Source organism: Microcaecilia unicolor, chromosome 6 (genome assembly GCF_901765095.1).
Source record: "Microcaecilia unicolor chromosome 6, aMicUni1.1, whole genome shotgun sequence".
Taxonomy (NCBI): Eukaryota; Metazoa; Chordata; class Amphibia; order Gymnophiona; family Siphonopidae; genus Microcaecilia; species Microcaecilia unicolor.
In genome coordinates, this window is record NC_044036.1 from 83050204 (window position 1) to 83077822 (window position 27619).

A 27619-nucleotide genomic window follows, 5' to 3' on the forward strand; every position below is an offset into this window, starting at 1 on the left:
TCTGCTTGCCAACCGGCGATGTCACAATAACATCATCATGTCTAAAACAAGCAGGAAAATCACAGAAGGCATGAATATTTATCTTAGCTGAAGGACCTACACTGAGTTCTTGTTTTTTAATGGTTGCAAGAATAAATACTTGAATAGGCTGACTGAATCAAGATAAAGTGGTGACCTTGCCAAGAATTATTACATGTAGAAAATATGCTGCTGATTGCAGGTTGCCTTCTCCAACACACACACACACACTGCCTTTTGGACAGGACTATAGGATTGCCTTTTGAGCAAGTTGTCTGTATGTCCACATTCACAAAAAAATACACAGGACACCAACTACAAAGCACACAACATCTCATACTTCCCTTTGAAATTGACCACTGGCCTTTAAACCACAATCAACACAGGAAACAAAAAAAATAATAATTCTCTTCAGAGTCAGCATGCAGCATGGCTGATGACACTTGTCCCTCCAGCTCAGCCGTCTTTTTACAAGGAGTTTAAGGAAACTTTGAAAATGTGATTATCTTAAAAGATAGTTATTAGCTGATATTATGTCTGTTGGAAAACTGAGATGTTATAGCCTCAGGTAGGGCACTAGGTTTAGTATTTTTGTGTGATTTTGTATTTTAGAGATGATCATAAAACCATCATCCTATAATCTGCCTTGAACTGAAATGTTCAGATTAAATAAAAAATTTTAGAACAATGTTTGGTCAGGCTGAGCTCCTGAAACATGACTCTTCAGGCTAGGGGAGACTTCTCCAGTCTCTTAAATATCACAAATAACTCTTCCCTTCTCTTGCCCCTGGGTTCTGGAGTGAGGACATTTCTCAGACTTTCAAGTTCACTGGAGGGCATCTTCCCTATGATATGTACTTGATATTCAGTTTCATTTCATTAGTTGGCTAGGCACTGTAGATGCAATTAAACATTTGTTATCTATAAATAGGACATCAATAAAGAGGTTATATTATATCCCTTTATGGAGAACACTCTACAACATTGAGGTTATTTAAAGAATACATAAAAAATTTAAAACTGCCCATTAGTACCAAATGGACTGAAAGAAGCCTGAGGCTAGAGCTGTAATTATCATGTTTAGAGCGAAATGGACAAACTCATTCTATTATTTACTGAAAAAAGAACATTTTGAACACCTCAGAGGAAAGTAGAGCAGAATATTATTTGTCTATTCTATTTCCAGTTCTGAGGCTTCCCTGGGATATCAGAAAGACAATTAGGCAACCAGGTCAATTCTGGAGTTAGAAGGGTACATTGAGATTCTGAGTACCACTGTTCACCATTAACACCGCACAAATCATGGGAGCCAGCTCTGTGGGTGTTAAGCATCCCCAATGTTGAAAGAACTGCTGAATTTGTGTCCAGGGAGGGGCAAAGCCCCAGTGCTGATTGAAATGCTTGTTGGACCGAATTTTGCCTAATCTCAATTTTGTTGCTGATAAATTGTCATTGCAACTATTGGGCTCATTTTCGAAAGAGAAGGATGCCCATCTTTCAACATAAATAGGAAGATGGACATCCTTCTCCCAGGGTCATCCAAATCGGTATAATCAAAAGCCAATTTTGGATGTCCCCAACTGCTTTCCGTTGCAGGGATGGCCAAAGTTCAAGGGGGCATATCGGAGGTGTAGCGAAGGTGCCTAACACTTGGACGTCCTCGACCCATAATCGAAAGAAACAAGGACGTCCCTGACGAACACTTGGATGACTTTACCTGGTCGTGTTTTTTTTACGACCAAGGCACAAAAAGGTGCCCGAAATGACCAGATGACCACCAGAGAGAATCAGGGATGACCTCACGTTACTTCCCTAGTGGTCACTAACCCCCTTCCACCCTCAAAAATATTTTTCAAAATATTGATTGCCAGCCTCAGATGTCATACTCAGCTCCATCACAGCAGTATTCATGTCCCTGGAGCAGTTTTAGTGGGTGCAGTGCACTTCAGGCAGGTGGACCCAGGCCCATCCCCCCTTCCTATTACATTTGTGGAGGAAACAGCAAGCCCTCCAAAACCCACCACACCCACATCTAGGTGCCCCCCTTCACCCGTAAGGGCTATGGTAGTGGTGTACAGTTGTGGGTAGTGGGTTTTGAGGGGCTCAGCACACAAGGCAAGGGAGCTATGTACCTGGGAGCAATTTATGAAGTCCACTGCAGTGCCCCCAAGGGTGCCCGATTGGTGTCCTGGCATGTCAGGGGGACCAGTGCACTACAAATGCTGGCTCCTCCCATGACCAAATTGCTTGCATTTGGTCGTTTCTGAGATGGACGTCTTTGGTTTCGATTATCGCCGAAAATTAGAAACGACCAAGTCTAGGGACGACCAAATTTCAGGATTTGGACATCCCTGACCGTATTATCGAAACGAAAGATGGATGTCCATCTTGTTTCGAAAATACGGGTTTCCCCGCCCCTGAATCGGGATGTTTTGCGAGGATGACCTCATCAAAACTTGGACGTCCCTTTTGAAAATGCCCCTCCACATGATTCGCAGCCCTACTCGGAGCTGTACGACCAATTATGAAGAATGACAGGTTGGAGTCAAAGTCCAACCTAAGGATAGTGTGGCAAGTATTTTCTCATTAATATGTTTCTCTAAACTGTCACGACTGGCAACAGAATTTCCCTTTGTGTGCCATTGTTAATCCTTCAACGCAAAAAGGTTGCTGACAAAAATGGCACCTCTCCCCAGTGCTGAATGAAATGCTCGTTGGACCGAATTGTGCCTAATCTCAGAGTTTGCTGATAAATTGTCATTGCAGCTATATGATTTGCAGCCATCTATATTTCCACGTGGAGCTGGGGTCTATTTGAGCATTGTGGAGAGGTTGAATGTAAGTGAACGCAAGTCAAGATTACTATCTACTGCCTTTCTGGAGCCTCCTTTCCTTTTATTACCATAGACTTTATTGGCAATACTTACTTTTCAGCTTTCTGGGATCACTACTATTGGATTTACATATCTGTATCAAGGTATCCCCAGTAATATTAGTTTCAGCAACCTGCTACTTTTGCACTGATCTCTACAACTGATGGAATCTATACTAATTCACATTTACCTTAATTAGCCTCTACTGTAAGTCCATCTGTCCCTCAATAATTTAAGAACTCGTACAGCCATCTCAAACAGATAAGAAACACAATATTTCAGCCTAGTACTCTATTGCTGGTGATATTATGCTTTCTTGACATTAAAAAAAAATTTTGATTGCTTTTATGCTCCATAACGAATATATTTTAAGCCCTGTTGCAATTGTCCGAGCCATTAGTATACTTGTTCTTTATTCACTCTATATCTGTTTTTTTCCTATGTCCTTTTGTGACTATATCTTGCCCTACATCACAATCTCTTTGTTTTATGCTACCTACATTACTCCTCTCTGAAGACAGACCAAAGTGCACTTTTAGTGTTTACTGACCAACCGATATATTACTGCCAAATTTCAGGATTTGGACATCCCTGGCTGTATTATCTCGATTGGTTCAAGGGATTCCTGACCACACGATCATACCAAGTGACATCTAACTTGACTACTTCACCCACGTGGATACCCGAATGCAGCGTCCCACAGGGATCCCTCCTCTCGCCGACTCTATTCAACTTAATGATGATACCCTTGGCCAAACTATTATCAAACCAAAACCTCAACCCATACATATACGCAGATGACATAACGATCTACATCCCATTTAGGCAAGATTTAAAGGAAATTTCCAACGAAATCAACCAAAGTCTCCATATCATGCACTCATGGGCGGATGCATTTCAGCTGAAGCTTAATGCAGAAAAAACCCAATGCCTAATACTTACCTCTCAACATAACACAAACAAATTTACCAGCATTAACACACCAAACCTGAAACTCCCAATTTCGAAAACCCTAAAAATTCTTGGAGTTACCATCGATCGACACCTAACACTCGAGAGCCATGCGAAAAACACAACCAAGAAAATGTTCTACTCAATGTGGAAATTAAAAAGAGTGAGACCTTTCTTCCCAAGAACTGCTTTCCGTAACCTGGTACAATCAATGGTGCTCAGTCATCTAGACTACTGCAACGCACTATACGCCGGCTGTAAAGAGCAAATAATCAAGAAACTTCAAACAGCCCAGAATACTGCAGCTAGACTCATATTCGGCAAAACAAAATATGAAAGTGCTAAACCCCTACTAGAAAAGCTACACTGGCTCCCACTTAAAGAACACATCATGTTCAAAATATGCTCCCTAGTTCACAAAATCATTCACGGAGACGCACCAGCCTACATGTCAGACCTGATAGACTTACCACCCTGGAAAGCTAAAAGATCATCCCGCACATTCCTTAATCTACACTTCCACGCAACTTTAAAACGACTTACGAACTAACCAACTTCCGCAAACTACTGAAGACTCATCTCTTTAATAAGGCATACCACAAAGATCAACAAATGTGAACACGCATCACTCCTCCACATATATTCAAAACTGTCTTATAATATATGCTTGCTATATTACTATCATGTTTTATCATTATCATGTTACCCAAGACCCTTCTGTATCACCAAATGTCTATTTTCGAATATATTGCTACCATTCATGATGTATTGTAAGCCACATTGAGCCTGCAAAGAGGTGCAAAAATGTGGGATACAAATGCAATAAATAAATTATCTAAATGAAAGATGGACGGCCATCTTGTTTCGAAAATACAGGTTTCCCCACCAGTGGCATAGCAAGGGCGGGGCGGTGGGGGCGGTCTGCCCCAGGTGTCAGCATGTGGGGGGTGCTCCGCTCCCGCTGCTCCCACCCTCCTTTAAAAAAAATTTTGTGAAGCGGAGTTGCAGGCAGCGCCTCGCGTCTGCCCTGCTTGTAAAAGAAGTAAATCTCTTCTTCTCCTCGTCGTCGGGCTTCACTGTGTCCCGCCCTCCTCTGAGGTAACTTCCTATTTCTGCAAAGGCAGGACACAGTGAGGCCCGATGACGACGAGAAGAGATTTACTTCTTTTACAAGCAGGGCAGACGGGAGGTGCTGCCTGCAACCTTCACAAAATATTTTTAAAGGTAGGGTGATGATCGAAGTATCTAATCTACAAGACGGGGGAAAGGATGGGGGAGATAAAACTTAATATGCAGTTGATGTTGAAGCGCATTGTTGGAAGTTTAGAGGGAGGGGGAAGGGGGGATAAGGGGAGGGGGAAGTTCTTTTTCAAAAAGTTATTAAGATGTTATGGTGTATTATGATGTTTGCATACAGCATGGTATGTTTGTGGAACTTTGCAGTGTATTGTTGACATAGTTGTAACGTGCTGAAGTTATAATAAAAACCACTTAAACATAAAGGTAGGGTGGTGGCAGGAGAAGAGGGCTGTCATTGAGTCGGGGTGGGGAGGGGTTCTCAGATGGGGAGGGGAGGGTTTTCAGATGGGAGAAGGGGACTGGGGTAGGGTGGGGAGGGGGTTCTCAGATGGGAGAAGGGGTGGGGTGAGGTGAGGGTTCTCAGATGGGAGAAGGGGGCTGGAACTGGGGTCTGAGAAGGGGTCATGAGGGAAAATGGGGCATGCCTGGGTCAGGTGGGAGAATGGGTTGGGCTGAAAAGAGGGGCCCTAATACAAGGCATGTGGATGAAGGGGGCTGAAAAGGAGACAGGGAGAAGTGGCTGGGGCTGAAGCTCGGGACTGGTGAGAGAAAAGGGCTGGGGTTGAAACTGGGGACTGAAAAGGGGACAGGGAGAAGTGGCTGGGGGCTGAAGCTCGGGACTGGTGAGAGAAAAGGGCTGGGGCTGAAACTGGGGACTGGTGGGATAGTGGGGCTGGAACTGGGGGCTGAAAAAAAGGGGCAGAGAGAGGGGATAGATCCTGGATGGAAGGGGGAGTGAGAGGGAGGGCAGACCCTGGATGGATGGGGGAGGGAGGGCAAATGGTGGATTGAAAGGGCAGACAGTGGATGGAAGAGATAGAAAGGGCAGACAGGGGCAGATGGTGGATGGAAGGGGCAGAGATAGAGGACAGATGTAGATGAAGGCAGGGAGAGAGGGCAGACATTGGATGGAGGGGACAGCAGAAAGGGCAGACACTGGATGGCAGAGAGAGAACAAAGACAGATGCTGGATGGAAGGAAGACAGTGAAAAGAAGATGAGGAAAGCAGAAACCAGAGACAACAAACTGTAAATAAAATATATATTTTTATTTTTTTGCTTTAGGATAAAGTAGTATTGTAGCTGTGTTAATAAATGTTTATAATAGAACATGTAAACAAGGAAATTTTTTTATTGGACTAATTTTAATACATTTTGGCTAACTTTCGGAGAACAAAACCCCCTTCCTCAGGTCAGGATAGGATACTGTAACAGCGCTATACTGTATTGACCTGAGGAAGGATGTTTTGGCCTCTGAAAGCTAAATAAAATGGTATTATTTTATTTTCTATATTTGTTTTATTTCTATTTCTTAATTTGTAAAGTGGTGATTGGTACTTGTTAGTTTTTTCAAATTTACATCTGCTGTCTATATGTTTTGCACAGTACTAGGGGACATTTTCTGTTTCTGTGGTGTTGCATTGTATGCAGAGTCTGGCATCTTGGGGGTTCAGTTTAATTTTTGTCTAAATAGAAAGTTTATTATTACATATTCTATAGTGGATTAGGGTGTATCTGTGTTTGTGAAAAAGACATGGCTTTCAGTTGGCATTGACTGTGCAGGATTGACGATCTGTACTATTCTGTCTGGTTTCGTTTTACAATAGGTGAATTGATGTTCTAGTGCTCACTGTAGTGTTTAAGATGCTTTCCTTTTCCTTGTGTGACTCGTAGAAATGACTGCTTATGGTATGGTAGAATTGCTCTATAGGTCCTGAGTGTTTTGTATTCTCGGCATGCCTAGTACTAGATCTTGGAGGGGGGTGTTAAAAAATGACCGGCCCCGGGTGTCAACTACCCTAGCTATGCCACTGACAAGGCATCTTATTTTCACAGATAATCCACAACTACTGACTCCAATTATGACTGCAGGAAGTAAGGTTCCGTTCAGCTCCATATTCAAAGTTGTGGGGTAATTCTTGATCAGCATCTCAGTTTCCAGAAACGTAGCTCAAGTACTATTCAAAGTTACTTCTATAAACTTAGAAAGTTCTTGTCAATCAGGAGTATAATCACCAAGCCTGCACTTTGTTCATGCTCTCATCATTAGCCAGTTGGAGTACTGCAATGCCTTGCTGAAGGGCGTGCGTAGTACTGATCTGAAAAGATTGCAAAAAATTCAGAATATGGCTGTTAAACTGATTACAAACTCTAAGAAATTTCATCATGTGACCCTACGACTGCGAGAGGAGCACTGGTTACTGATTAATCATAGAATTACATTTATAAATCTAACCGTAACTCGGAAAGTTCACAACTCAGGTTCCGCATTATACTTATCTAGGCTTTTAATTCCAAATGCTTCTCATAGAACACCGTGTTCTTTCAGCAGAATCTACTTATCCCCTTCTTTTGAATTACTGGTCTTAATACCATCAGATCCAGAACTTTTAGCATCACCACTCCATCCCTGTGAAACTATCTACCCTTAGCTCTTTGGGAAGAGCATTCATTAGAGCAATTTAAGACTGGTTTAAAGACATTAGTTTAGTTTATTAAAATGTAATATACCGCCTTTCGTACAATCAAAACAGTTCAGAAGTAAAATGATCAAAAACAATAGGAAAGGAACGCCAACTTAAAAGTTAAAGAGAAATTAGTGACAGCCAGATACTAGAGATAAGATAGCATAAGATAAGATAGGGAGCCTGGAACTGCCAGCCAGCCAGCCAAACCGGTCCTCCAAACTCAGGGGCCTATAGAAAAGCTTTTGCAAACATGGTGTGTCTTTAGGGCCATTTTAAAATGCTGATAAGACTGTTCAGTGTTGAGAGCAAAAGGCAGTGAATTCCATAAAGACAGACTTAACGAGAAAAAGGCAGCATGGCAAGAAGCCTGGAGTCTAGTGTGTGTAAGTGCAGGAATAGACAGCTGATTACCAGTTGAAGTTTGCAAAGTGCGTATAGGTCTGAACAAGACAATCAAGGATGAGAGGCAAGCAAGAATTTCTGAGAAAAGAACTTTATGAGTCAATGCTAGGATTTTGTACTGAATACGGAAGGTAATTGGGAGCCACTGGTGATGTCTGAGTAAGGGTGTAATATGATGAAAATGACATGCGCTGGAAAGAATATATATAGCGATGGTGTGTACTGATTGCAATTTTTTGAGGAGTGGTGATGGAAATCCTGCATAGATGACATTGTAATAGTCCAGCTTAGTAATGACTATAGCATGAAGAATGGCACAAGCGTCGTCATCCAAGAAAGGGCAGAGAATGCGAATAGAGCTCAGCGAGGAAAAGCATGATCATAGAACAGATGAGAACTGAGAAGGAGAGCTAGGAATCTATAGTAACCCCTAAATATTTAAAGGAGTCCACATTCTTGTTTAATGATGCCTTTGGCATCAATTAATGATTTTTTTATTTTTGCCCCCTAACCTTGCGTCCTGCTGTCCCCTGGGTCGGGTGTCCAGGGGAGTCCATTGCCTGTAATTTACATGTACTTTACCTCTTCTTTCTTATATGATATTGTAGTTCTGTTTCTTTCTTTTCCTCCTATACCTTAGTATATTGTAAACCACTCAGAGAGCCTACTGATTGGGTGGTATATCAAAGCTGAAATAAACTTGGAATTGGCATATCCAGGTTGGGATTTGCACAAAGGGCTTGCACTACTACCTTGTCTTACCCTCCCCTCCCCCCCCCCACCTCCTCCTTCAAGCCAACTCTTCCCCATCTCCCCCTATACTTTCTCTGGAGGCTTTTATGTGGTGCCACTTATTGAACAGTGATTCTGTTGACTTTCATCATCATATAGTTTGCAGTAAGTTTGAACTGTATGTTGCTCTCTCTGGGGTCCCTTTTACTAAGCGTCTACACGTGCCCAATGTGTGCCAAAATGGAGTTACCGCCCGACTACTGCATGGCTCTTGTGGTAATTTCATTTTTGGCATATGTTCGATACGCGTGTCTGAAAAATGTTTTTTATTTTCGGGCACATGTAACGGACACGTGCCAAGTGGCATTTGACACGCGGAGGTCATTACCGCCCAGATTCTTTACCACTAGGTCAATGGCTGGCAGTAAGGTCTCAGACCCAAAACGGACGCATGGCAATTTTGATTTTCTCGCATGTCCATTTTCAGCAAAACAAATAAAAAGGCCTTTTTCACAGGCACGCTGAAAAATGGATCAGCGCTCACCCAAAACCCACGCCTACACTACCGCAAGCCATTTTTCAACGCGCCTTAGTAAAAGGACCCCTCTGTCTTGTAAGAATAAAGTGGGATTTGGGGCTGCATATAGCTCAAACTCACCAAGAGCTGCATAGTACAGATATTAAAAGAGTAACTGTTATGGAGGTATGTCAGCAACAAGTCTGAGGAAAAGGTGGGGGGAAATTTTGTACCAGGGAAAGAGCAGGCCACATTTAGGGTTGATAGCTGCCTAGGTGCATCACTTTGCATTTCTTCGCATTGAATCTTAATTGCCAAACCTTACATATGTAAAGTCATTGATGAGGCCCCACCTGGAGTATTGTGTTCAGTTTTAGAGGCCGTATCTTGCTAAGGATGTAAAAAGAATTGAAGCGATGCAAAGAAAAGCTACGAGGATGGTATGGGATTTGCGTTACAAGACGTATGAGGAGAGACTTGCGGACCTGAACATGTATACCTTGGAGGAAAGGAAGGAACAGGGGTGATATGATACAGACGTTCAAATATTTGAAAGGTATTAATCCGCAAACAAACCTTTTCCGGAGATGGGAACGCGGTAGAACGAGAGGGCATGAAATGAGATTGAAGGGGGGCAGACTCAAGAAGAATGTCAGGAAGTATTTTTTCACGGAGAGGGTGGTGGATGCTTGGAATGCCCTCCCGCGGGAGGTGGTGGAGATGAAAACGGTAACGGAATTCAAACATGCGTGGGCTAAACATAAAGGAATCCTGTGCAGAAGGAAGGGATCCTCAGGAGCTTAGCCTAGAATGGGTGGCAGAGCTGGTGGTTGGGAGGCGGGGCTAGTGCTGGGCAGACTTATACGGTCTGTGCCGGGGCTGGTGGTTGGGAGGTGGGACTAGTGCTGGGCAGACTTATACGGTCTGTGCCGGGGCTGGTGGTTGGGCGGCGGGGATAGTGCTGGGCAGACTTATACGGTCTGTGCCAGAGCCGGTGGTGGGAGGCAGGGATAGTGCTGGGCAGACTTATACGGTCTGTGCCAGAGCTGGTGGTGGGAGGCGGGACTGGTAGTTGGGAGGCGAGGATAGTGCTGGGCAGACTTATACAGTCTGTGCCAGAGCTGGTGGTGGGAGGCGGGGTTGGTGGTTGGGAGGCAGGGATAGGGCTGGCCAGACTTATACGGTCTGTGCCCTGAAGAGGACAGTACAAATAAAAAAGTAGCACATATGAATTTATCTTCTTGGGCAGACTGGATGAACCGTGCAGGTCTTTTTCTGCCGTCATCTACTATGTTACTAAGTTACTATGATAGGGTTGATGATGAACACTGTGCTACACAGTAAAACCCTGAACCACTCTGGAAATAGGTAAATGCACACAAAAATGACAATGTTTTCTTTTAACATGTACCTATTCAAAGATCATGATTTCAGCTCTCCCTTTCTTTTTCTGCTTCTCTTCGCAGCAGAACCTCTTTCATGTCTTCCTTCCTATAAAGCCTGTAGCTCTTATTACAAAGTCCGCTCACACAGCCCAACCCTTTGCATTTATTAGGCACTGCAATTACACTGGGGCAGCTTCCAGGTCTTCTGCTTGGTGGGACACTGATTAATAGTTTTTTTCAAACTTTTTGGTCATGCCCCCCCTTTCTTCTTAAGTTTAGTCCTCCACTCAGAAAAAGTTTGGTTGCACCCTAGCCTAATGGAAACTGGTTCTGACTGAACTAGAAGTCCAAAGAAGCAGAAGAAAACAGCCCGATTAAAAAAAAAAAAAAGAAGTATAAATTAACTATCTTAAAATTGGATTACAAATGTACTACAATTAACCACTGCACTAAAAGATCCTTTAAATATGGCATTTGACCTTCTTTCCCTCCTAGGGTTGTGTGTGCAGAGGCCAGAGCCAGGAAGCTCAGGGGTCCTTTTACTAAGCCACGGCAAAAAGTGTCCTGCAGTAGTGTGGGCACATGTTTTTGGCGGCCACCTTGCCAGTTTTTACCGGGTCTGGGGAAAAGGGCTTTTTTCCCTATGGGCCGGGAAAAGGGCCTGGGGTAAAATTGAAACCAGCACACACCTGTTTATGGCCTGAGCCCTGTAATCCATGGGATACTGCGAGGTGTGTACTCCACGGGATACTGTAATTTCCTGGATCCCTCTGCTTGACAATCCGCTTACAAAGAGAAACCAGGTTAGTCACTTATGCCTTCTCTCCCTTCTGGCTCAGGTGTCTGGTTTCCACTCAGACTGGAGCACTCAACTTAGTCCTGGGCAGTAGCAGAGATAATAGATTTTCACTGGGGCTCCTCTATCTGCCCCTTATAATCTCTGTCTCCTGCCCGTGACTGCAGCTCCTCCCGCTGCTCGAGTCTTTCAGTGCCCTAAAAAGTCCCAAATTCCAGCCTCTTCTCTTTCCCCTTCCTTTTATGGGGAGTAGGGCGCTTGTATCTTCCCCCCACTCCTCAGGTCCTTTTACCTCTTAATATTATCAAAGTCCACCCATGTTCATAAACTCAGGGTAAACAGGGTTTTTTTCTTTCCTTTGTATTCCTGGAGCACAGTCCATGGTATACACAATTCAACTGGTCCAGTTTTTCAACCCTTTCTTCACTTCCTTCTCTTACAGCCTGGGAAGTGAAAGGGTCCCACCCATTCTTTGTCAGCTTCAACACCTGACAACCTCCCACTTGACCCAAGTTGAAACCATTATTTACAGTTCGAGTGCTGCCTTAGGCACTTTCTCCCTCCTTTCATCAAGTCAGAGAACCAAGCGGCCATGAGCCCTTTCAATTGCTCACCTTTGACTCAAGCCAGAGCAGAAATGTCCATGGGCTCTTCCTCCAGGATCTCCTCTCTAATCTTCACTCTCCCCTGCCTGCCAGTCCATGGGCTCCTCTACAGCACTCTCCCCCAGCTGTTTCTCATCCTCCTGATCAATCCCTCCCAGATACTCCTCCTTTCCCTTAGATTTCTGGGACTGGTAGTGTGGGTAACCCTTCTTAGTCCTACCCTATGTCTCCCTCAAGGGTTGCTGGGACTTGTAGTCTTTTGATTCCAATGACCTAACTGGGGAAGGTGACCATCCACTCTCTTAGACCGGCCTGGATCTTTTGGTCCTGGACCTTCTCGTTCTGTACTCTCGTGGGTGTTAGGATAAAAAAGGGACTTTCCCCTTCCTGCTCCCCCTGGTTCCCAATCCTTGACTATTCACAGCCATTAATGCCACCCATTGATCTAGTGGTAAGGGCTCATTGCTACAAGCACGGTGACTGGTCGGCATGTGCCAACTGCTGATTAATGCCAGAAACACCGTGCGTGGTAGGAAATGTTAAAAAATAATTTATCCCACTGGTATGGGCGCATGCCAAATCTGAAATTACTGCCGGGGGGGGGGGGGGGGGGGGCGCTACCCTGACAGTAGTCTTGTTTTGGTGCACACTGCACGCGCATAGAGCCTACCGCACCATTGTGAAAGGGCCCCTCAGTCTACTAACCTAAAACTCTAAGGGCTCTGTTTACTAAGGCATGCTAGCATTTTTAGCATGCACTAAATACGCTAGCGCGCCTACAGCCTGGCTTAGTAAACAGGGCCCTAAGTTCTGGTCCCCAAGCATTGGATTTTTCAACAGCTTCCACATGTCTGCTAATTACCAGTAATCTGGGTTCTGCATTTGACGTGACTCTCTTTCAACCTTCTCAGTAGGAAATACAAGACTGCGCCACAGATTTCAAATACACAAATATCTTGACCAGTAATCATGCCAGGGTCTTGGGCTGGCATGAAAGGCTACTTTCTATTTGCAGTTTGTTTGCATTGCACGGAGCATCTGTCTTATCTCTCCACTGTTTCTGTCAAAGAAGCTTTCCTTTTGATGGCACCATGACACAACACTCATGTATGTTGGGGCATTACCTGTTCTCCAACTGACATGAGTGGAACATTTATTTATACAAAACCATTTCAAGAGCAAAGCATCTGAACAATAAGTGTTGCCATACTGGGACAAACCGAAGGTCCATCAAGCCCAGTATCCAGTTTCCAACAGTGGCCAATCCAGGTTACAAGTACTTGGCAAGATCCCAATAGGTACCTTTTTGGAGTTCTCATATCAACTCCTTTATGCATACAAGTTTTTTTAAAAATAATTTTACAATAACTAGAGAATGACACGGGGAACCACAGTAACTGTGGGGATGGGGACAGAGCTCACAGGGACGAGGACAAACTTGTCCCTGTGTCATTTTCTACTTTGAAGCCTATTAATGAACTGGACTGTTATTTATGTTTGAGTGATGCCTACAAAGATATTTTGATTTTTTTTTTGAAAAACAAGCAAACATACTGGCCACAACTAGCAAAATTTGCATGGGGGATCCTGTACATCCTGCTACCAGCACATCTTCTAAGAAGACATCTTCTATTGCAAGAAGGACAGTGGAAGACAGGACAGCTAGATTGAATCCTGAGATTGTTGATGACTTCTTATTCATCCACAGATTAAAAAACCATAACAGTGCTTCATAGGGCATAATTTTCCCCTCTAGGGCTTATAGAACAGGTTGTATTTTATACCCCTGGACATTTTAACAGTGTGAATTAGGATTCCTTGGTGTAGTAGAAATCACCTACCAAGGAATCCTAATTCACACTGTTAAAATGTCCAGGGGTATAAAACAGGTGATTTGTTGAGGTTGGAAGGGTAGAGGGTGGTGGTGGGAAGGAGGATTATTATAGCTGCTCTTTGTTATTATTGTTTTCTATTTGTAATTTATACACAACAGTTGCATAGCATATTGTTCCTTTTTATACTTTAATAAAAAGATTTAAATATAAAATCACAAGTGTTCAAGGCTTCTGCAGATGAGGACAGAGCCAATGGGCACGGGGCAGGGACGGAGACAGTACCCACGGGGACGGGGACAAACTTTGTCCCCGTGTCATTCTCTACAATAACGTAAGCACACACATTGCAGCTCTGTCCAAACTGTACCCTTGGGATAACTTACATGGACATCACATAAAAATACCTATGATCTTGTAAGTACATATACATGTTAGACATACAGGGGTCCTTTTAGAAAGCCGTGGTAAAAAGTGGCCTGAGGTAGTGTGGGTGTGTCTTTTAGGCACGCGCTGGGACATATTTTACCGTAGCTGGGAAAAAGGCTATTTTTTTTAATGGGCTGGGAAATGGGCCTGCGCTAATATTAAAACTAGCACGTGCCTATTTACGGCCTGAGCCCTTACTGCTACCCATTGACCTAGAGATAAGGGCCCAAGTGGTAACCATGCAGCGCAGACCAAAATGGGTGCACTGCCGGTTACTGCTGGGGACACCCCCTGCAGTAGAAAATAGAAAATTATTTTCTACCGCAGGATTCGGCACGTGCCAAGCTCAGAATTACCGCTGGGTGCATGCGCTACCCCGGCGGCAGTGCTGACTGGGCTCGTGCTACCCGCGCATTAGCCCTCCAGCACCTTTGTAAAAGGGACCCACAGTTTTGTAAACATCATTTTCCATGTGTTAAAACATGCTGTACACTCAGAAAATGCTTTATAAAATTAACCTCAAAGTAGATAGCATATACTACTACTACTACTACTACTACTACTTAGCATTTCTATAGCGCATATAAGGTCTCAAAAGAGAAACATCCTGGTTGGATGGGGCTAAAAGACTGGGCTGTACTCTGTAAAAACTGGTGGAAGCACACCAGCTTTCCACCACTGCTCTTGGTCAGAGATATGCACAATCTGTTCCCCTCTGAGCTTCCCGATTCAGTCCCCTATCAAAGCTAAATGTATACACAGTCCACTTCTTATCAGTTTTTATAATTAGTGTAGTACCCCATTATATTGGTGATTATTAAACTACTGAGAACCCCCTTCCTAGAGTTACTGGGGGGAGGGAACTGGCTGGGAAGGAGAGAGAGAGAAGCCAGCCCCAAAGAGTACAGAGTTACCATATTTTCCCCAAGAAAAAAAAAGGAGGACATATGCCCTGCCCTGTCACACCCCCACCCTGCTCCATATCACTTTGATACCCCCCAAAGAAAGCCAGATTCCCCCCCCCATGTTATCCTCTCCTCAATTTTCCAGCCTCCCTCCCCTCCACCCACATGACTATTCACTAACTCTCCCTTCCCCTCCTGTACCTTACTGTAGTGCCCTGGTGGTCTAGCAGCCTCTTTAGGGCAGGAAAGAGCCCCCTCTTTCCTGCCTGGTGTGGCTGTAAACCTCTCTTGCTTCTGGCGCCGATTCAAAATGGCTGCCAACAGTTCAAGCATTGACCTTGCAAGACTTCTGCAGCCTTGCATTATTCTGCCCAAAGGGATGGGTATTTGGTCTGGAGGAGCTATATATATGTAAAGAAATGGACCGCCAAATTACATCAAAGTCTTGAAATGACACTTAACCTTATTTCTTTGAGCAAGTTATCTGTTTGTGATACAAACTGACTTGTTGATACAGAAAGAACTGTTTGCTTCCAGAGAATATGAAGTTGGATGAACTGCCTGTTGCAGCATTTAAGTAAAATTCCTGTTTGTTTCTTAAAACCTGAACTGGAATATATTTTTTTTTTTTTAGCGAGAGTGAAATTCATTTGCTCCCGGACTACCAAATTAATATAAAGGTAAAATGTGGCTTAAAACCGTATGACCTACTAGAGTAAGTCCAGCCCAGGCCTGCGCCTAGCTCAGTGAGAAACTAAAAATTTTGTAGTGACCCCGGTTCGGGTGCTGCTGACCCCAGGAGCTAGCTGGTGCCTAGAACTTTTGCTGAGACCAGGGTTACATTAGAATAACAGAGCCTTCACCTGACCCATCCCAGCTGCTCAGAATATAGATAAAATTTCTCCTATCTAGGCAGTAAAGACGGAGAAAGTGAAGGAGGAGAAAAGAAGGGGGAGGGGGGGGAGCTTGGCTCACACAAATACTCCAAACTCTCAATTGCTTAAAAACCAACAAACTATTACTGTGCTTCCAAGATTATACTCTATCAGCTCATAAAACAAGAGTGCCAAACCAGTCAGCCATTCAGGGTTTTTGGTTAGCTATAAAAAGAACCCTTTAATTAGCAGCCCTCCCCTGCATTTTACACAGTGGCAGAGTCTGGCAGTCCTCATAAAGCAAGTTAATTTTGCAGAACACTTAAAGGAAATTCAATCAAATTAAAAATAAACAAAAAATTCCAGGAGAATGACTCACTAGAAGTATAGCTGCTTTATCCCCCACCACACACACACTCACATTTTCTCTTCCAGCTCATTTGCAGAAGTCACTTTTTTTTTCTAACAAGGTAGACTCTACTCTCTTCCATGCAGAGGTGAAGAAGGTGGTGGTAGGCCTCCTAGTTTTGAGGGGCATTTGTAGCTTCCACACAGAGACAGCAGGAATTCATATAAGCACCAGCTACTTCTTCTCTGCATTCTAAGCTTTTGGTCTTCTCTGATTCATGGACTGCTTGGCCAGGATTTTGAGTAGAATTTCGTTTAAAATGCTACTGTAGTGTCTTATTGGAGCTGACCTATCTACTATGCAGGGTTGTGGACTCAGTAGAGCTAAAATGAATGAAAACATGAGGTTTCAAACCTGCTTCCTCAAAAATGAGCACTTGTGGTGGGGGTTCCTGTTGTCTACAGTGCTGTAGTCTTACGTTCATGGTCTTCCTGTTTTATTTTTTGATTCTGTAGATTTCTCCTGCTCCGTTGTACTTCCAGCTCAGCGGATGAGGGCTGTGAGCTGGTGTCATGAGCCTTCGTTTGCAACTGCCTGGGAGCTTCCCCCTAGTTTTTATCCCTTCCACCCTTACTATACCCACTTAGTCTGGTCATTGCATTGACAGTCCTCAGCTAGAGTCTTTCTGGAGTGCTGTAGTCACAGGTTCTGCAGCTTGCTGGTGTCACCCATAAGGGAGAGTTGTAGCTTCTCCCCAGCTCTGCTGCTCCTGTCACTGCCGTGTCTTCACAACAAAGGAAGAACCTGTCGCGTCCCTCACCTGTGCCGCTTCTCCGTCGGGCGTGCCGCGCTGTCAGGGTGCCGCAGGGAGTGTTGGCCAGGAGAGGCGGTCGGGCGCCAGGCCCCTGCGTCGCACCGCTGGAGTCCTGTCTGCGGTCTGGGCTGCTCCGGCCCTCCGGTCCGCTTCGGTGGCGGCGGGGAGACGCCGGCCAGGTGGACAGGGCCGGCGTTCCCCGAGAAAGGGATCCCTTGCAGGCGCGGAGCCTCAGAGGAATGATGTCACTCCGCACAACGTCCGGATTGGCCGATCGCGGCTGACTCCGCCTCCTGCTTCTGGCCGGCCAATCCGGGGCTGTTGAGTCACGGTTGTGGGTAGCTCCGCCTCCTTTCAGCTGTTACCGGTCCTCCTGATGGGGAGGGCTATTTAGGAGCAGCAAGGTAGAACTCTCATTGCTTCGGCTTCTGCTTTTGTGGATTCTGTGGCGTTGGGTTTTTCTTGGACTGCTTCTGCTCTGAAACTTGCCTGGACCTGGACTCTGCTTTTGTTTGCCGCCTGCCCTGAAACTTGCCTGGACCTGGACTCTGCTTTTGTTTGCCGCCTGCCCTGAAACTTGCCTGGACCTGGACTCTGCTTTTGTTTGCCGCCTGCCCTGAAACTTGCCTGGACCTGGACTGTGCTTTTGTTTGTCACCTGCTCTGAGTCTTGTCTGGTCTTGGACTTTGCTCCTGCTTTCCATCTGCCCTGGAAGTCTCACCTGTGTCTACACACCCCTGACCTCCTGAGGAGTTGCTGCTCCACTCTCCAAGTAAGATCAGGATTGTCCGGCTGCCTAACTCCGTTCAGCACAGGGGCTCACTTTCTGAGGGTTACTAGGCCTGACAGAACCAAGCAATCCCAGGAGGAGCAATAGAAGCAAAAAAAAAAAAAAAAAAGGATGGGAATGACCAGAGTGATGAGCCAAGGAAAACCACGCAAAGTTTTATTGTATAAAATTTAAAGTGAATAGCATTTGCTTGAAAACAACACACAAATTGGAGTAACATGCTTCACTGGAGCATGGACTCAACATAGTCCGTGTTTCGGCCTATGCCTTCATCAGGAGTCCAGGCAAAGAGCCAAATGGAATCAAAGTGCTAAAAAGCAGGCAGCAAACACTGGTACCTGGCTCCAAATCTGTGGTAGTCTGGTAGCACGTGTAATTCAAAACAGTATAGCTCTTTGCCCAGAGACCCCGGACTGACTTTCCAGGGCAAAAAAAACATGACCAGTTAGTAACCAGAACAGTGAGGCTCAAGCAGATCCAACTGGATGAGGAAAGTGGAAAGAGCCTCTGTGATGACAGCAGGAAGCAGATGATCAATCTCCTTCAGTTTCGAATGCACCCGAAAGCCTGTTTAAGAACACTTTTTAGTTTATAACTGGGGAGAGCTATTTTTCAGGTGGTTCATTGTTAGCAGTTTATTAAGATGCTTTGGTTTTGTCTGTGATGTGAATATATGTTGGTATTGTTATGTATATTTTTGTTGTAGACTACTTAGAACATTGGATACTTTGGGTTATAAATTTACTAGTATTTAAAACATGTATTTCCAAATGAATCATTATATCTAGCATGTTATTTAGTGCTGTATGTTCCCTAGCATTCCTTTAGATCAGCACAATATCATTGCCTTATTGTACCTACTGTATATTCAGTTTTGGAGGCCGTATCTTGCCAAGGATGTAAAAAGACTTGAAGTGGTGCAAAGAAAAGTTACAAAAATGGTATAGGGTTTGCATTACAAGACATACAAGGAGAGACTTACTAACCTGAACATGTATGCCCTGGAGGAAAGGAGAAATAGGGGTGATATGATACAGATGTTCAAATATTTGAAAGGTATTCATCCTCAAACAAACCTTTTCCAGAGTTAGGAAGGGGTAGAACTACAGGACATGAATTGAGTTTGAATGGGAGCAGACTCAGGAAAAATGTCAGGAAGTATTTTTTCACGGTGAGAGTGGTGGATACTTGGAATGCCCTCCTGCGGGAGGTATTGGAGATGAAAACGGTAACAGAATTCAAAAATGCGTGGGATAAACACAAAGGAATTCTGGTTAGAAGGAATGGATCCACAGAAGCTTAACGGAGATTGGGTAACAACACCAGTAATTGGGAAGCAAAGTTAGTGCTGGGTAGACTTCTATGGTCTGTGCCCTGTAAAAGGCAAGGACAAATCAAGGTCAGGCATACATATAAAATAGCACATACAATGAGTTTATCTTGTTGGGCAGACTGGATGGACTGTACAGGTCTTTATCTGCCATCATCTACTATGTTACTTATAGAGAGATACATCATGAACATACTAGACACAGCATATTCTCGGTTCAAGTTCCAGAACTCTGGAATTTATTACCTATTCACTTAAGGCAATGTCAATCTTTAGATACTTTCAAAACTGATTTAAAAACTGTTCTTTTTAAGGATAACGTTTCCCATTGATTAGTGATTCTGCAATTAATCACTCATTCTTGGGATCCTTTGAGTTCTGCTGAGACTCTGAATGCATGTGCAGCACCTCTTCTTGTTTGACCCCTCTCCCTCTTTTTTTTTTTATCTATTTTGTAGTTCTATCCCCTTCCTATTGTCAACTGTCTTGTTTACAGTATGCTCCCCCTTTTAAATTAGACTGTAAGCTGCCTAGATGGTTTTCCAGTAGGCAGGATAGAAAGTTCTAAAGAAACTTGAAAAAAACAATTCCATGTGGTATTGCTTAGCACTTACCACCTGGCTCATACACTCAGTCCTCCATCCTGTGGTGCAGTAGCTTAGCACAGCAGCTGGCTGATAATCAGAGAGGCCAGGGTTCAAGTCGCTCTGCTGCTCCTTGTGATCTTAGGCAAGTCACATAGGGGCACTTTTACTAAGCTGCAGTAAAAATTATCCTTAGTGTGCCCTCACACAGCTGTAAAAATATTTCTTTTGTATTAATGTCCATATGCTGTTACCTATGAACTACAGGCATAATCAGTCCACTTACTCTACATTAAATAACCAGTGGAGGAAAAGATCTCAGTGATTCATGGTAATGGCAACTCACGTGCCCAACTATTAATTTTGTGGAATTAGGGCCTCATTATCAAGCCGCGCTAACGGTTCCTGTGCAGCATGTGAATGCGCTTTCATCAGGAGCCACTAGTGTGGCTTGATAAAAGAGGCTCTTAAATTGTTGATCTACTCATGAATGAAAAATCAATCATTGATCAGAAAAACCTCCACTAGAAGCCTGTTTTTTTTTTTAATGTGTTTGCTTAACATTCTCTGCACAACCATTGAAAAAACCTCAGGGGTCCTTTTATTAAGCTGTGGTAAAAAGTGGCCTGTAGTAATGTGGGTGCGTGTTTTTGGCATGCGCTGGGCCATTTTTTACCACAGCTGGGAAAAAGGGCATTTTCAATGGGCCGGGAAATGTCCGTGCAGTAAAATGATAAGTAATGTGCACTTACTTATAGCCTGAGCCCTTACCGCCAGCCTTTGACCTAGTGGTAAGAGCTCACGTGCCACTCAAGAGGTAATCATGCAGCATGCAACAACGTGGGCGTGCCACCGCTGGCGATTACTACCAGGAATGCCCCTCCAGCAGTAGAAAATAGAAAACTATTTTCTACAACAGGAACAGCTCGTGCCAACTTTGGAATTACTGCTGGGCTCCCACACTCACCCCAGCGGTTGTGCTGATTTCGTGTGCACTACCTGTGCCCCTTACTGCATCGGCACTTACTGCCACCCATTTTGAAGGCGGTAAGGGCTGAAGTGCTATCTGTGTGCTAACCAGTTAGCATGTGGTAACGTAGCCCACTCTCCACCCAATGTCATGCCTGCAGAGAAAATAAAAATGTTAGTGTGAGGTAACATTTGACAGTTACTGCAGGACATCTGAGCGTGTCCTTAACACAGCTTAGTAAAAGGGGCTCTTAAATCCCCATTACCTCTGGAAAGAACTTAGGGGCCCTTTTTGCTAAAGCTTAACACATGCTTTCAGAAGTAGTGCGCGCTAAATTCTAAGAAGCCCATAAGTATATAGGGCTAGATTCTATATATGATGCCTAAAAAAATTGGCGCCAAAAAATACCAACTTAAGTGATATTCTATAAGCCGTGCCTAAAGTTCAGCATGGTGTATAGAATTAACACTTAAGTGGATAGGTCACGTGCAAACTTAGGTGCCACCATTTGCACCAACGAAAATGTGGCGCAAATGCCCACTCCTAAATTTACAAGCGTAACTTAAAACCACGGCCCCTATCCGCCCCAAAATGCCTATGACCCTTCCATGTCCATGCCCCATTTTTTTGGACCACACGAAAAATTTTAGATGCAGATCCCACACCTAAATTTATGAGTGTTAGCCCCAATTAAATCTAATTAGTGCCAGTAACTGCTTGTTAAAAAGTCAATTATTGGCACTAATTGGCTCATTACTCTATTAAATTATGCAAGCAAATCGGGGTGATGCCTAAATTTGCGTGTACAATGTTTGCCAACCTTTATAGAATCAGGGGTATAATGGGTTTCTTGGCACACAGCGCACTTTTAATGTCCATTAGCGAGCGCTAAGGTTTAGTAAAAGGGCCCCTTGGATTTTAAACCCTCCGGGAACAGTGAAATACCTAGTGTGCCTGACTGTAACTCACCTTAGCTAGTACTGTAAAAATGTTAGCTGAATCTTAATAAAATTAAATAAACAAATACTCCTCTAGCACTGACTGAGTGAAGGAAAGAGCCTTCTGAGCTAATAACAACAGGTGAGTTCTCTCATTGACTCCCTCCCCTTGTCACTTCAAGTGACTGTGTATCAGCAACATATTGTACCATTTTATGAGCCAGGGAAACATCATGCAGCAACGTTATGTCTAATTACAACATCAGGAGGCATGTGATTAATTATTTTGCTTTATCCCTTGACATTGGCTGTCTGGATTTCTGGGAACTAGCTGTTGAATAAGTCATGAACAGCATTTGACAAGCAGGATCATTTTGCAGCTCATCTGCACACATGGATTGCTCTTGTTCCTAGGCACAGTCATTGCATCCTCTTGAAACAAAAAAATGAGGAATATCTTTTTATAGGTAATTGTGGAAATGCTTTGCCTGATCAGCCATGAAAAAATACAGCTGTTGAAGGAAATATTAAACAGTGCTTTTTTGGGGAATGGTGGTCACCATAGAAGTACTCATTGCAAGGGGGAACAGGGAAAACCCCAGGTAGCTGTGAATGAAGCCTCATCTACCGGAGGCCCAATAAGGGCTGGTTCTAGCTGCACTGGGAGCACTTACTGGGCCAAAACATACTAAACAGAAAGAAAAGGAAAAATCCAAATTGTGGCCTAGAGGAACGTCTCAGTCTGGACAACAGAGTACATGTTTTTATTTTGGGCCCAGAGCTATGGGAGGTGGGATGGGGTGGTGGTGGTGGTGTGGAATGGGGGGGAGGGGGAGTTCCCATTTTGTGTCCCTGAGAAAGTGCTTAATATTAGTGGTTAGAGCAGGGAGATGAGAATCAGAGAAGTGATGATTAACATCTCTCTTCCTCTACTGATGCTTCTTGTGCATTTGGTTAAGTTGCTGTGGAGGGGCATAATCGAACATGGGCGGCCATCTCTAAGGGCGAACTAGGGAAGGGGCGGAACTGACCTTATTATCAAAAAAGATGGGTGCCCATCTTTTGTTTCGATAATACGGTCCGGGCCGGCCAAATCCCAACATTTAGATCGACATTAGAGATGGGCGAACTCAGTTTTCGCTGATAATGGAAACCGAGAGCGCCCATCTCAAACACGCCCAAATCCAAGGCATTTGGTTGTGGGAGGGGCCAGGCACCCTAGGGGGCACCAACCAGGCACCCTAGGGGGCACTGCAGTGGACTTAATTAATTGCTCCCAGGTACATAGCTCCTTACCTTGTGTGCTGAGCCCCCCCCAAATCCCCCCCAAACCCACTACCCACAACTGTACACCACTACCATAGCCCTTACGGGTGAATGGGGGCACCTAGATGTGGGTACAGTGGGTTTGTGGTGGGTTTTGGAGGGCTCACATTTACCACCACAAGTGTAACAGGTGAGGGGGGGGGGTGGGCCTGGGTCCGCCTGCCTGAAGAGCACTGCACCCACTAAAACTGCTCCAGGGAACTGCATACTGCTGCGATGGACCTGAGTATGACATTTGAGGCTGGCACAAAATATTTTTAAAGATGTTTTTTGAAGGTGGGAGGGGGTTAGTGACCACTGGGGGAGTAAGGGGAGGTCATCCCCAATTCTCTCTGGTAGTCATCTGGTCAGTTCGGGCACCTTTTTGTGGCTTGGTCGTAAGAAAAACAGGACCAGGTAAAGTTGTCCAAGTGCTCGTCAGGGACGCCCTTTTTTTTCCATTATGGATCGAGGACGCCCATGTGTTAGGCACGTTCAAGTCCCGCCTTCGCTATGCCTTCGACGCCCCTGTGAACTTTGGTCGTCCATGCGATGGAAAGCAGTTGGGGATGCCCAAAATCGGCTTTCGATTATGCTGATTTGGGCGACCCTGTGAGAAAGATGCCCATCTTCCGATTTGTGTCGAAAGATGGGCGTCCTTCTCGTTCGAAAATGAGCCTGATAGTCACCCAGAACCTAGAGCAAATCTACCATGCCAGCACTAACTTGCAAAGCAAAGATCCTACCTATGATATTTTAGGGTCCCTAAATATTACAGTGGGGCCCTAAAGTATCAATACATCTATTGAGAAAACTGAACAAGCCAAATTACTTCAGAATACTACACAGAAAATTCATTCTGACTTCTGAGGACCATAGTTTACAACTAGCATCTCTCCTCATGTGCAGTGGAAATCTGCAGAGCATCTGGCAGGTTGAACAGCTAATGTAAATTGTAAACAGTGTGGGCAGGAGAGGCACTGATGACAAGTAGAGAAGGTTAGAGAAGCTCTAGGCCTACTGCACCATCGGTGCTTTCCTGCTGTTATCTGGGATTGGGGAAGAGGAGTGCAAATGTAAAGTCGGTCCCCAGGAACTGGAGACCCATAATATACCTCTTCCCTGCACTTCCCTGGGAGGGATGAAGATTGTTAACCTTGTTGTTTAACACAGATCTTGCTTGAAAACTGAAAGAGACAGTGGTTTAAATATAGTCAGGCTGTTTACGCCTCTTTTGATCATTTTATGAATCATGCTTGCCTTTGTTTTAGGTATACAGTAGCTCTATTCCACAAGACACCAAGGACTATTGACTAATTTTCATCATATTATTGTTCACAACCAAAACATAATATTTATATTGATTCAGGGCATGGCAAAAGCATTTATACCTGCCACAGAAAGCACAGTGTACAATATCCCAGTATTTCTCAGCTTTGCAGATTCTTGTTTCCCCTTTGAGCACTTACTGTCACTTACTGGGCAAGTCACTTAACCCTCCGTTGATCCAGGTACAAAATAAGTACCTGTATATAATATATAAACTGCTTTGATTGTAACCATAGAAAGGCAGTATATCAAATCCCATCCCCCTTCCCTTCCTTAAAGAACAGATAATAATCTCCTACCCCCAGAACCAACATCTCTTCCTTTCTCTCTCCCCCCCCTCTCTCTCTCCCTCTCTCTTCCCTTCCTTTCTCCCTCCCCTCCATAAGCAACAACACAAACTTGGTGGTGAGGAACACCAAGCTCTTCTCATGGCTGCTGGAGTTCACTGCCTTGGCCATAGCTTCCATCTCTGGCCCCCAGTGGTGTGCTGGAGCCAGCTCGCAAGAACTGGTTGTTAATTTTTGTAGCCGTTTGCAAGCCAGTTGTTCTGGCAGGGCGAGCCGGTTTGCCTCTCCTCCCCCCGAACCGCAGGGTCCCAGCACATACCAGAAAGCAGCCGCCCTGGTGGTCTAGTGGATTCTTTGGGGCAGGAAAGATCCCCAGTTTTTCCTGCCCACTGCCAGCGCTGACCCTCCCGCTGCCGCATTGATCTTTAAAAATGGCTGCTGAGACTTCCAGTGGCGGCCTCGCGAGACTTCCACTGGGCCTGATGTACTAAACTGGTTTTCCCATTTTGGGGGAGATTCTGTATATGGTGCCTAAAAAATCTGCACGGAAAACATTGCCAACTAAGCGTATTCTATAAGCAGCTCCTAGATTTAGGTGCAGTACATAGAATACACTTAGTTGATATTACAGTGCCTAAAACTATGTACATCCATTTACACCAACGAAAACATGGCATAAATCCCGGCGTGTAGATTTACACACACTGGGCCATATTATATAAATACGCATGTAAATTTCAGAATACCCACAAAATGTTCATTTTCCTGCCCCTTTTTACCTGCACGCATTAATATTAAGGCGCAGTGCATTATAGAATACGCTTGGGGAATTGTACGCATAAATTCTAATTATTTCCAATTAGTACTCATTATTGCTTGTTAAGTGCTGTTAGCAACACTGATTGGATTGTTAAGCCAATTAAGTTATGTGCGTTGTTATAGAATACGCTTGGATTTCAGCGCGGATCTGTAGGCGTGCTATATAGTATCTGGGGGTTTGTGCTTATAGGGAAACTGATGAATGCTTCTGGCCTAAGCCTGTATGTTACCACTTTTCATATTGTAGGCCAGAGCGCAGCATAATCGTTATACATGACAAACTTCTAACACATTGACCTTACTTAGTACTTTATTACCAATTTATATATAATGCAGATATCAACCAAAAGGCGAAATAAAGCTATTTACAAATGTAGCAGGCTGCTAAATTATGCTTTCCTGTTCAGTTGCAGGAAGATTAAGAATATTCTGGGTCCTTGTTCCAGAAAGGTGCCAATCAAATCTGAATAGTGGGTGGTATATGCTGAGAAGTTGGGCCAATGGAACTGAAGTCTTAGTTGTTGGCAGTGCATTTTTTCTAGCAAAAAAGGTGCCGGTACTCAAATGCTAGTGGACCCATCCCGTAATAGCTAGGCTCCCTGCAACCAGTCACAGAATCTATGACAAGATAGAATTGGTATGTAGAGCCTGAGCTTTCATGGGTCAATTTTAGCAGACAACGGAAAAGGTGCCGGTACTCAGTACCCCCAAGTACCCCCTCAAAAAAAGCCCTGGCTGTTGGAGAAAAGTATTAGAATTCAGGGAGGAATCCAGCGTTGCCAACCTCGCTTATTTCCCGCGAATATGGGCTTTTTTTTTTTTTACTCGCATTTTTCAATTTGCAGGTAGCTTTTTGGGGGCTTTTTTTTCTTTTAACTCACTTTTTTGGGGGCTTTTTCCCACTAGCGGGAAATAAGCGAGGTTGGAAACACCACTCTGAGAGAGTTCTCTTTGGTACTGCGGGCCATACCCTTCCCTCCCATGAGGAAACCAACTGGAAACACATCATCAGCGTGTGTGTGTGAGAAACTGGGCAACAACAGTGGGAGAGAAGATGGACGAGTTTCAAACAGTCGAGGAGGTGAGCCCCATCATCCCGGCGACCTTGGGGTTGCTGCATTGTGATTAGCATAAGTTATGCTAGGAGTAACTGTAATTGGTTCTAATAGTAAGGCTGAGGCCGGTTGAGTCTGGAGAAGTGTAGCCCGGAAAACAGTTCGTCTCTTGGACTTGAGCACTGTAATGTAGCGGGAGAGAAAGCTGATAGCGGAAATGGGGCTGGTTGCGGCATGCCTCTCCCGTTAAACAAATAAATTGCATCAATTAAATACAGTAATATTTTTTGCTTTGGAAAAATTCCTTGTTTATTTACAGGAGATAAAAGGGCAATTTTCCTCTTTGAAGCACTTCCATTTTCTCTTGTGGCATTCTAGTTTGAAATCGTTCTCTTTACAGTTTCTGTTGCACTTTTTCTTGCTGATTTGTTTGTCATGTTATACCCTACTCCCTTTGTTTTATTGTGCTCGGCTGCCTTCGCTATATCTCTACAGTCAACTCTCTCCTATGTGGAGTCCAAACGTTCAGTGCTTTCTAACAGAACTGCAATTAATGTATAAACTAAGTACAGTTTGTTTTAATTGAATTTGAGTGTTTTATCATAATCTGCAATTTTTGTTTTCTGCATGTTAAAAAACCCCCCAAGACATTGCACCCATAATTAATGTAGCCAGTGAGCCAGCCAACTCAGCAAGCCAGGCAGCTAGCAAGCCAGCTATTTATCATCATTTTTTTACTCAATGATTTACTGTTTCTTCATGGGTTAAAAAAATGAACTATATTATTAGTAGTAGTATTTCATTATCACTATTAAATATTATTTGTGTCTTTTAAACTATAGGCCTAAGTTGTTTATTTACAATGCCTATAAGGCCCACAAAATTGCATAAAATCTTAATTTCAGCGGGGAGACGCAGGGAAGAAAATTAAGACTGTGGGGATAGTGAGGGGATGGAGATGGA

The 27619-nt window shown here is 44.1% G+C and overlaps 1 protein-coding gene across 1 annotated transcript in view; it reads right to left on the reverse strand.

The window, feature by feature from the left end:
- The window catches only part of C6H1orf21 (chromosome 6 C1orf21 homolog), a 461362-nt gene extending 449272 nt beyond the window's left edge, over window positions 1–12090 (reverse strand). Inside the window, exon 1 of the mRNA XM_030206620.1 lies at window positions 12055–12090. The gene's annotated coding sequence lies outside the window, so the exon portion shown is untranslated. The remainder of the gene's footprint in view (window positions 1–12054) is intronic.
- Window positions 12091–27619: the final 15529 nt, after the last annotated feature.